Source organism: Aptenodytes patagonicus, chromosome 3 (assembly GCF_965638725.1).
Source record: "Aptenodytes patagonicus chromosome 3, bAptPat1.pri.cur, whole genome shotgun sequence".
Taxonomy (NCBI): domain Eukaryota; kingdom Metazoa; phylum Chordata; class Aves; order Sphenisciformes; family Spheniscidae; genus Aptenodytes; species Aptenodytes patagonicus.
The window spans coordinates 84,462,516-84,474,151 of record NC_134951.1 but is presented as its reverse complement, the minus strand read 5'-3'; positions in this window follow the sequence as shown (position 1 = coordinate 84,474,151).

The window sequence follows — 11,636 nt, the reverse complement described above, 5'->3', positions numbered from 1 at the left end:
TGATCCAAGCTGTGTCCTACGCTGGAGCCAGGAGCTCTGGGACATCTTTGGTACTGCTGCCACAAGGGCTCTTTCAGTTTCTGATCCTTTTAATAAGTCCAACTTCCTCTGCAGCTCATGGGTAATACCTCTTCAACAGAACCCATGGCGCTCTTTTAGAGAGATGTTATTCCTTCCCGAGGCAGGAAATTTCAAGCTTGTCAAAGCACTTTTCTGAGCCAACAAGAGCTACAGTAGAAAAATTTTGATCAAAAACAGGTGCACGGCTGGCTGGCCAGCTGAAAAAGAGTCACAGTGCAGTTTGCCTAACCCCTGGGGGAAAGACATGTACACAGTGTGAGGAAAAGAAAATGAGCGCTGGGTTGAGTGTGACATGGTGAGCCTGCAAGGAGCCGGGGAGCGACGGCTCCCTCAGCACTCGCACTGCAGTCCACAAACATTTTGTTGCAAGTCTGGCTTAACTGGGTGGCAACCCAGTTTGCCTAGCCCAGCGGGGAGCAAATGTGCTGCTCCCTTCTGCCACTGTGATGGAAGCCTGCGAGCCATCAACAGCCACAATGGTCCTGGGTTTAAGCCTTGGGAACCAGAAGCAAAGGCTCCATCCCCACCCTGAAAGGCCTGAGAAGAGACCTGTTTGTCAGGGGGGCTGAGGGTCCCACAGAGCCCACTGACGTCAAGGAACGATGGATGGGGCAAGTCCTTCTGGGAAAAGGAGGCCATCTCTATGCAGTTTCTGGGCATGGGACACCTGTCTTCATTATTTTAGCCTATAAAGTAAAGACTTCCAGTAAAACCATTCAACCTGATTAGTTAAACACCTATGGATGGCGTTGGAAAGAAACTTTCCCAATTGTGTATAAATTTTGCATTCGAGCTGACCTCATGCTCTTCCAGGCATATCCTAGAGGGCAGCCGTCTAACTTCTGCATTGCCTAAAAACAGATGCCTATTTGGGCGTAAAAAACCCTCTCGTGGTGTCAAAGCCCATTTGAAGAGTTGTGCACGCAGAGCGGCTTTGCTGCCGGGATGCAGCCACGTTGCACCCCAAACGCCCCAATGAGGATGGCGTGAGGGGCTGGGTAGGCAGCGGCTGGGCCCCTCTGCTGTCGGCGGATGCAGGGATGTACCCACAACACCCAAGGCACAGGGACAATACGCCTGCGTAAGGCAAACGTGGCCCCGTCCTTATGTCCCTCCATAGACCACAGCAAATTTCTCCAGCAAAGTGCCGTCACCAGGCAACACCTGAGACCTAAGACAGCCCAGGAGGCACCAAACAAGGTACCTCTGCCCTGGTTACGGTGGAAAGACACGGCCCATGATTGGGGCTCACTGAAAAGATGCTCGGTGCCTCATGTGCGGCAGAAATCACTCCACTGCTGCTCAGAATTTCAATCTGCATTAGAAAGGCGCCTTCCTTTCTGGCAGCCTTTACGGTTGCGCTGTCAGTGCCACAGAATTTCATCTTCTCCAGAAGCCTCTGAGAAAGTGAGAATTGCCAGCTTTTTTACTGGAAGCTTCAGTTTTTATGATTCCAGAGAATATCTAGAAAATGGCATTTGAGCAGGCCTTAAAGGTTCAGAAACCAGAATACAAATAAAGATCAACTCCAGTTTATTATTTTTGAAGTCTAAACCTTGTTGATAATTTTAGTGGCCCTAACTCATGGCTTGTGAATGCTTTGATGTGTTGTTACTGCTCCTGACATGAAATAACCCTACACTGGCTTTGTTTACAGGCAGGGATTTTCTTCCCTAATAAATGATTGAAAGTGTTCAGACAATTAAGTCTCCAGAGTTGTTAATTTAGTAGTTTCCCTGATCACTAACAATCAGCTTTTGGAAAACATCATTAACACCAAACTACCACAAGAGTGGGAATTAGTGGTTTAAAGACCTTTGAAGACCTAACATTAGTTTTTTAATGCTGTGTTTTTTAACTAAGTGGCATTCCTTTTCTCCCCGTAGTCTCTCTGCTCTTGGGCATCTCTCAAATGCACAAGCAAGGGCAGGAGACATGGAAAACTACTGCTTCAGAGGCATATTAATACATATATATATTAAGTTTATATAAAATATGTAATATAAATAATGTTTTTTTCTATATATACATGTATTTTATATACATGTAGGACAGCTTGTGTACAAGGCTTCAGTAACAACCCCTAGTAGTGAGGCAGTTGGTCCCCTAAAGGTACTGACAGCAAACTTGTGATTCACCATGCATGGATTATCCAGTTTCACAATTAATTGGGAAAGGGTACCAAAGCCCCAAGCCTGCTCTGCACAGACAATTGCCTGTAGTCACAGACCCACCTCTGTCCCAGGGGGAAAATTCAGTTTCTCCAGTTACACAGTAACACATCGGGCTTGAAAAGCCAACAAAAATATCCCATGGGTTTCAGGGACCCCTGAAGGGAAAGATGTAGGCACGTGCCTATGTGCCCACGGGGGGAACCTGGATGTGGTAGCTGTAAGGAAGAGCCCACTGTGGCCGGTGCCCGCGGCGAGCGGGGAACCGGCCGTTGTGGGTGCTCTCCATCAACAAACCCTGTCATGCCAAAGGCCCTATCAAACTTGCATCACTTGTTTTGCCTCTCAGTGGGAGCCAGCCTTCAAAACTCTAAATATTGGCCAAGTGGCTGGGCCAAGCAGGCAACAGAGAACACAGAACTCCGAGCAAAATGCCTTTTTTTTCCCCCTGTCGGTCTCTTTGCTGTGTAGGTTGGTGAAGCCTCTACAATGTGGTTGGTCTTCTTGAAACAAGGAACCAGCTGTCCCTGGTGTCCATCCATAGACCTGAACGATGGTCTGTACCCTGCAGGTATTTGCTGCTTATTTCCGTGCTTCTAGCTATCATCCTACATATACATTGCACACGTAGATTTATTCTCAGTCAAATTTGCAGCAAAACAAAAATATCCCAGGCATTTTTGCCTCTTCTTGGTGTCTCTCTTAATTCCCAGTCCTTGCAAGCCCCAGACACCCTGGGTAACTCTATGCTGAAGGCAGATGCCTTCAGCTTCAGTCAAAATTATGTTTAAAATTCAGCACTTAGCCTTTCCCATCTGAAAGCCAGCTTTAGGCCAAGCAGCATTGATTTAGATGATTTATCAAGGTATGCTGCAACTCAAAGAGGGCTTTCAATGCTCCTGAGGCTAAAATTAGACGTGCTAGCTACATTTTGGCATTGGTGGCACACGGTGCCCTCCACTGCAGATCACCTGGAAAGCCGCAAAACTGACCTTCAGTGGGACATCATCAGTAGAGAGGCCTCGTGCCACCTCCAGGCACGGAGCAGGATGTTTAGCTGTGTTTGCAAAGGAGGTTAAAAATAAAATAAAGAAAAAGCTATACATCCATGAGTAGAAAGTGCATCTAAAAGCAGCTCCAAGGCTGGCCCTGGGTGCACACCGTGGCAGGTGTTTCAGAGGTGCTGCCTCTACCTCTGCCAGCCGTCAGCACGAGCATGGGTGAAACGCTGGGTCTGCCTCCCCTTGGAGATGCAATAAGCCGCTGTTTTCCCAGAGCAGGATTTCGGAGCAGCAACTGCCTGCCAGAAACATGGCACACAGAAATACCAGGGAGAGAGGCTCCCTGTTACTGCCCTTGCTGAGAGCTGGGAAGCCCTTCCCCAGAAAGGGCCACCACGTACGCACAGCTGGGATGTGTCCTGTCCCACATCAATCCTGTTCCCACTATGTGTGAGTGTCCTGAAACACCCGTGGGCTATAGAAAGCTCCTTTTCAGGCATGTTTGGCAACTGAGAAGGCCTTTTCTGTTCATTAGTGTATTTTGAATTTAAGTTTCTCCATAAACTGTACTGAGAATGACTTGCTCCAGCAAACACTTGCTTTTATTGCATACCGGTGGCTGCCACCTCTGCAGGACACCTCAGTGCTGCTGGTAAACTAGGCAGCCGCGATTTCATACTGCGGCAGCGTCCCTGTGCAGGTCCCAGCATGAAGCCTATCAAAGTGTGGGGACGTTTACTCCACCGCTAGCCCGTGCCTTCGACTAGTGTCCACAAAGACGTCTTTGCCACCATCTCAAGTGACTTACGAAGGTCTATTTCTTGCACTCCCCACCATGAGGCTGCTTCCAAGTGACTTCAGCTGATGCTTTGTGCTGCTTTTCAGGAGGTTAAAATGATGCTTTGAGCTGCGTGCTGGCATTCAGCCTGAGGTGAGTGTTGCCATTTGATACCAGGAGGAGAGCCTCCTGCTTTCACTGGAAGTCTCAAAACAGGAGTCTCGATGTACTTTCCATTAGCAAGAGAATATCCGAAGGATTTCAGTACAGAAAAGCTCTTTGGAATAACTTCAACACTGGAACAAAATGATGTCCGGTAATAACAAAATTTGCAAGTTCATTCATTGGGCTACTGCTCATACAGTCAACGGAGAAAGGGGCGTCCTCTTTGGCTCTTCACAGCGAAGAACTGTGGGCTATGAGTAATTTGAGAAGGGAAACACTGCCGTCGCTAGTCTCACTGAGGCCGAGACGGGCCATGAGCACGTGGTCTTTACCATGGTTATTAGCAACTGCTTTTGCCAGGAAGTTTTCATATTCTATTTCTATTTTCATTTTCTACTTCATATGTAAAAAACTAATTCACAGGCCCCCATGGTCTTTATCCAGCTGGCCCTCAACAGATGACAACAAATGTCAACATTACTGTCCTTAGGCTCGTATGTGCTCTACACACACGACCAGCATCCCCGCAGGACAACCTGCAAGGGCATCTCGAGGTGAATCGAGTAATCTGAGGTCACGCCAAGTTTGCAGGCAAAGACTTGAGCGGGGGTATTCCTCAGCAACGCCCCAATGGCTGCAGCTCGGCTGTCCGTGGCTCCCATCCCAGGTCACCCCTTCGGCACCGGAGCGGGAGGAGGCGCTTTGGGGTGGAAGCCCAGCCCTGCTGCCAAAAGGGACAGCAAAGAGCCGGGCTGTGCTGCAATCTGCTCTGGAAACAACGTGACAGATGGAGCTGGCCCCAACCCTGAGTTTTGCTGAAAGGGAAAACACTGGCAGATTTTCAGTGTTTCAACTGCTGTTATCAAGAGTGAGCACTTCTAAGCCCCGATTTCTTGAATTTAAAAATATCCGTATATATTTGTTTGCATCCTGTTGACACTTGGTGTCCTTCAGGACTGTGAACGCCCCTTCCCTACAATCACCACCAATTCTGAGTCCTGCTGTCTCCTGCAATGACTGGGCACGGGAAGAAAACACGTGTTACACAAAAATGGATCAGCTGTAGGCAAGGGCTTTTGAACTGAGCACATTTTGCAGGTAGCTGATTGCAAGCGCTAAGGCTGTTGAACTCAAAAGCGATTTTAGACATGGCAGAAATAACTTGAAGCCTATGAATTTTTAAACAGCCGAGCTCTGGATCAATTAAAAATCTTTCAGTGCACCTCTCTAGTAACAACTTGTTTATGAGCCACGTGCTTTTCCTTTCTTTTTAATTGGGTTATAATTACTCTGTTTACAACGCTATGTGTGGTGAATGCACTTGCACATCTTGCCCGCTCTTCTCAAGTCAATCTGGCAGCTTGGATCTGGCTCCCCCCCATCTCAGGATCGTCGCTGCCCTCACTGGGGCTGGTTTGCAGCCGCTCAGCCCTGCACAGGCAGCTCAGCTGTGTGAGCAGAGCAGGGAATTGACCTGCATCGCCTGTGTGCCAGGAGGATGCTGAGGCTGTTGGGCTCTACCTTGCTTTTGCTGCCTTTTTTTAAATTTAAACTGTGAAATACCTCGGCCCCATCTTGAGGCAGTGGGAAGCTCTGAAATGCTGGGTTTTCCCCTTTCGTGGGGCAGGAACCTGGTTTGCTCCCCCACCGGTTGCAGTGCCCGACCCTCGTCTCTCCAGGGTGGATGAGGACGTGAGGTGGGTATGGTGCTGGCCTGGAGGCTGAGACACCACGAGTGCTGGCAATCACCTCTCCCAGACTCGTGGGAGCCGCTGGCAAATGCTGCTCCCCCGGAGCCCGTGTGTTTCGGGTGGGTGCTGGTCAGGCTGGGCTGCATGTCCTAGGAGTACCCGGAAAACCAGAGCTCCGGTCCATCATGGTCTGCGGGCTGGTGGCGTTACAGAGACAGGGAGAAGCTGCAGAGGGGACAGGATGGATGGGCGCTGCTGGCTCTGTGTGGCAGCGCGGCTGAGCACCCGCTCCAGAGCCTGCCTGTGATGGATGTAGCGGGGAGACAGCTTCTGAAACGCTGGGTGCAATGTGTCCTACAAAAACATGTTTTTAATTGGAAGTTTAATAATTTCTTCCCTAAGTATTTCTACTGCCTGGCCAAAAATGGTGTCTAAAATTAGCTTCCCCAGATAAAGACATTTTTGTCATATTTGGTACATTCCTATCTGAACACTGAAAGCCAGCTGTTTGGGCTGGGTTATGGAGACAAATCTGTTTGTCACTATACTGATCTGGCATTGTTAGTCCTGGAATTAGTAGGTTTTTTATCTGTCTACATCCTATGCTCATTTTTTCCATACTAAGAGAGCGCCAGAGGAAGCATTATAAGGGCTATATAATTAAAACCAGAAGTGCCTCCCAGTGAACTTAACAGTACATGCTAATGCCATTTCTAGCAAAAGTAACGCCCTGGGGGACTCATTGCAAACGAACTAAGAAGGACTCAGCACTGTTGCTTTTATGGATTTTAACTGAATCTGTACAGCTGAAAGGAGTCAGGATTTGGATATTTTCATGTCAGTTGAAGTCCACTGTAACTGCGGTCACCGACTGCTGGGTAAAACCTGTGAGGCCAGACTCAGAAGCCACCCCCGATTCTGTTGTTTATCATCGTGTAACTTCCCTTACCAGGACATCACCATCACGACCCAGTTTTTCCGTCTACTCTTCCGGCTCTACACTGGTGAAAGTCGTTTGACTTCAGGGAGCGGTGTCGGAGTGAGAAAAGAGCTGGGCTCCGTTGTGAGGAAAGGGCAGTGGGAGGCTGGTGACCTTGCGATCCCCGATGCCCACCTCTGGGCTGATGCCAGCAAAGGGACCGAGGGCTGGCTCTGCACATCTCAGGGCTCTGCACCCTTTAGGGTGGAAAAAAAGATGTTGGGAGAGACAAAAATAACATATTTAAAGAATGCCCACAAAAATCCAGCAGTCTCGTAATGGCCGTGCTTTGCAAATATTTCTGTGCCTGATTTTCCAGGCATGCGTGAGAAGTTTGCGCAGGGAGCTTTAAACTGAGTGTTTTAGGAGACTTTGCTGGTCAGCCTTCCTGTGGCCTGACCACTGAGGTGCTTGCTGCAGTGGTGGGGGCTTTGGCTGGAAGGCAGAAAATTGGGGAGCGGATAACAGCTCAAGGTGAAATGCTTTGCTGTGCTGAGGGTCATGAGGATCGCAGCAGTGGGCTGCAGACGGGCTCTGGTGCCTAGCTTACATGCTACTGACAGCTAAATGCCTTGAAGGGAAAGTGTCCCGTCCTGGCACAGGGCCTTTTGCTAAGCTGCTTCTGCAATAACAAACTGTGCTGCTGGGGAGCGAGCCGGCAGCCTGGGAGGGGAAACCTTCCTTTAAAAGGGCAAGCCCAGTGTTGGAGCAGGCTGGGCTGGAGGCAGGCGAACTAGTGCCCACCTCGCCAGCTCCCGGTTCCTGCTCCATCCGTCAACACCAAACCCCCCCTAGAGCCTTGGAGAGCCCGAATAACCCAAAATGGACAGCTGTCTGCTAGAAGTGACCTAGACCAGTGACTGTCTGGGCAGGGAGAGGTCTCAGTCACTGGAGCATGGCTGTAGGCCTGAGGGACCTGGCTTGGTGCTTGGGCAAGTTCCTGCCATGCTGGGAATAGGGGGACCAAACGTTCCTGGCAGAGAGCTGCTGGACACACCAGTGATGAGGCATCGCACGGGGCTACAGGGCAGAAGTTCATTCTTCTAAGTCATAAGCAAGCTTTGCTTGCTCCCAGCCAGCACTGGTTTTGAACCAGCTGGTGGAAAGACCATACAGGAGCGTACGCCGCTCTTTGCTAAGCTTGTTCTTAGTCACCTGTGCTTCTGTAACATTACTGGTGAACCTTAGTGACGAGGAGCTTCCCTGGGGCCATTGCGGGATTTCCACACAGTCAGCTGAGTTGATACCACACTTAATGGGTCGACTTAAAGCTTGGGTGGTAGAGATATGGTACAACTTGACCAAAGATTGGGCACTCAAAATGGTTTGATCTGGGATTTTTGTCCCCTTCCTCAACTCTTTTTAGTGGTTTCTGGACAAAATGCAACCAAGATCTGCTTGAAATTTAATACACCAGGTGTGCCTCAGCGGAAACAAGTACCTGACACCTAAGCTATGTTATTAAAATGTCTTGCAACTTTACATCTTCTTGCTAAGATGACACTGCATGACTTCAGTGACAGCAAGACCATTCTCTCGGTGAGATGAGAGCCAGAGAGGACAAAACAGAGGACAAGCAATAAGCAGTACTCCTGTGTTGGCAGGGCAGTGGGCCAAGAAACTGTCATCTGTGGGTACTTTTGCTGTGACTTTGGCCAGACTTAGTTTCTGGAGTCAGCTCAGTGTGTCTCAGACCGCAGGTCATGGGATTTGCTGAAGGGCTTAGAGGCAGCAGCACAGCCCTGGGCAGCAGCTACCGGCAGCTCAGTCCCTCCAGTAGCCGCCGGTCGCTGCCTGCACTCTGCCAGCCTGGTGGGAGCTCCTAGGTGCCCTGAACCACTGGCAGGAGCTCAGTTTCTCCAGGATGGAGAAGTGAAAAAAAGCTGTAATTACTGGCCACAAGCATTTCCAGTATTCTGTGCTCTGAAGGAACTGAGCTGCAGCCAAACAGGGGTGGAAGCCAAAGGGTTCGGTACAACACACGGGCCAGAGCCGGTTTCTTAAACATAAGCTTATAGGCACACACCAGAAGTTTCCTTCTTGGCAGATGTAAGCTCTGAAAAATGTGGCAAGGAAAGCAGGATGTTCAGTCAACCCTTTAATAACAAACAGCTGTAATAAAGTCCGGGCTTCCTACAAATCAAAATAAATTTTGCCACCAAGCTCCCTGGAGCCAGTGCTTCAGCTCACGTAGCTGGGAAACGTCAGGGTGGAGGGGACCCACGCAGTGAATTTTCTCCTCCCATTTGAACTTTTTTCCTTCTTCCATCACCTTTCTTTCTTCTCCCGTCTCCATTGCGATGCCGCATGCCACTGCATCTTTTCATAGCAGCTGGCACTTTACAGCAGCAAAAGCAATCCTTGTAACATACTTGGTATCTCGCTGCAAGTGGGAAATTTTCAAAAGCCGCCTTCACTCTGGTTATGGGACTTCAGAGAACAAGCCCAGGAGATGAATGGCCAGCTGAACTTCAGGGTCCCCGGCACTCTTGCCACTTTTGGTAAGGAGGGAAGCTAAGGCTGAGGTCAGGCCCTTGTGTAAACTTCTGGTTGGTCACTGAAATCGTTGAACCATCCAAAAACCACAAAAGACTCTTTCCCTCCCCCACCCTTCTTTTTTTTTCATTCCTCCATTCGTTTTGGAGACAAGCATCATAGGAAAACTGCAGTAAGCTATTTTCAGGGCAGCTACATGTTTTTTGGCTTGTTGGCATCCCAGTAAAATCCTGAGCTGCCAAGGGCATTTAGCCCTGTACCTTGGTCCTGTATGAGGTCCAAGTTTCGCAGTCATTAGGCAGCAGAGCTGATAAATGCTGTGATTTAGAGGTTGCCTAATGGAATCTTTTGCCCCAGAAGACATTCAGAGTAAAATCCAGAGTGATGCTTACAGAAAAATGGTAAGCTTTAAAAGTAATGTGTTGGGCTGAAGGTGAGTAGAGACACGGCTGCCAGGCTTCAGCCAAGCATGGCTCAGGGTAATGGCTGGTTGTCCACCCCCGCAGCTGCCCTAAGAGAAGGTACCTTTACTGTGCTGAACACATGAACTTGTCCTGGCAAGAAAATCAGGCTGCTGGTGAGGAGCAGGATGAGCTGTGGTCTGTCCCTTGGCGTCTTCACCTTGAACAGCAGGGAAGAGAACAGGAAGGAGCAATGCCCCTGGGAAGAGGATCTTAGGGGACAGAGGATCTGTTGAAGGAGAGGGATGAGCTAATCGTGAGATTTCCTTCTCTGCTCCATTAGGATGGAATAAACTTGGTCTCAGATCAGCATCCTTTGGGTGCAGTTCAGTACCACTGGGGAACTGCTGGATTAGGGATGCAAACAAATCTTGTGATCATCTCCCACCTCACATTCATTGACTCTAGAGGGTGCTGTCAAAGCTCCCCAGGTGGTCGGAGGTCAGATGAAGATGTAGATCCTCGTTGTGAACTACTTGGTTATATTATGTGTTGAGGTGCAAAGCCCACTTGTGAAAAGGGGACAATAACAGAGATTTTCAATAGAAATGTAGAAAGAGTCCTGCTGAGAAGAATCAGCTGTGCCTGGCTTACCTGCTCTGTAAAGGCTTTCACTAGCATTAACTCATTAACTCACAAATGTAGGACAGCCAAATTATGGGTTTGTCCTCTCATTAACAAGAACATACTGATTCAAGTGGGTCACGAGCAAACTTGGACAGCAAAGCCTGGGGGCCTGTCTGTGAATAACGCCTACAAAGTCGGGTTTGTAGCTCAGGGACGTGACTTGTGAGCTGTTTGGGGGATGCTGTTGCTGAGTGATCGACAGGACTCTACCTGCTGGGTGCTGCTCCAGCACCCACAGCCGTGACCTCAAAGACAGCTCTGCACCATCTGAACCTCAGCAACTGTGACTGAAGTCACCAATAAATAAATTGATCCCTATCCTTCGGCAGGCAGCCGCAGCGTGTTTTCTACTCTGCCTTTACAAGTCTTCACTCAGTCATGAGACCTGCTGGCTCCACATGCCCAGACAGCGCCCAGATGCTGTGGATTTGCCTTTATTAGAGAGGACTTTTAAGAGTTAAGAGGGAGCTTAAAAAAGACTGAAGCAAACTATGTGTAGGCCAGATCCTAAATATAGTTGGAATACCACCCCTTAATTGGCTGTTGAGTCTCTCCAAACCAAATTCTTCTTCAAATGCCTTTTTAGTTGTTGGTAGAAATTCAGCTCAAGTATAAACCAAATTGAGTTGTTTTTCAAAATACATTCTGGAAGAAGTGGATGTGGGCACACAGAAGAAAAGCTATCCTTGTAGCTGCACGTTTGATTCTCTTACACTTTGAGAACTTGCTGCGCAAGACAAAAGGCAGAAAGTAAGACTACCCAGCGGCCTCTGCTAGCATCTTCTTTTTTGTGACGTGCTTTTAAAACCCATACGTAACCATCAACTGACAGGAAAACTGCCTGAAACTTTGTCATTGCCAGTTCTGGTCATTTGCACTAAGTACAGTGAGCCTGCCGATGGGAAGTAGTGAATGAATTCCTTGTTTTGCTTTGCTTGTGCACGCGGCTTTTGCTTTACCTATTAAACTGTCCTTATCTCAACCCACGAGTTTTCTCACTTTTACCCTTCCGATTCTCTCCCCCATCCCACCGGGGGGGAGTGAGTGAGCGGCTGCGTGGGGCTTAGTTGCCCGCTGAGGTCAAACCACGACATAGTTTTCAAATTGCTCCTGCAATATTGATCCAGATACTGCTTTGGATTACCTGAAGATATTGGGGGTGAGGGTGGGGGGTGTTAGGTTTAAG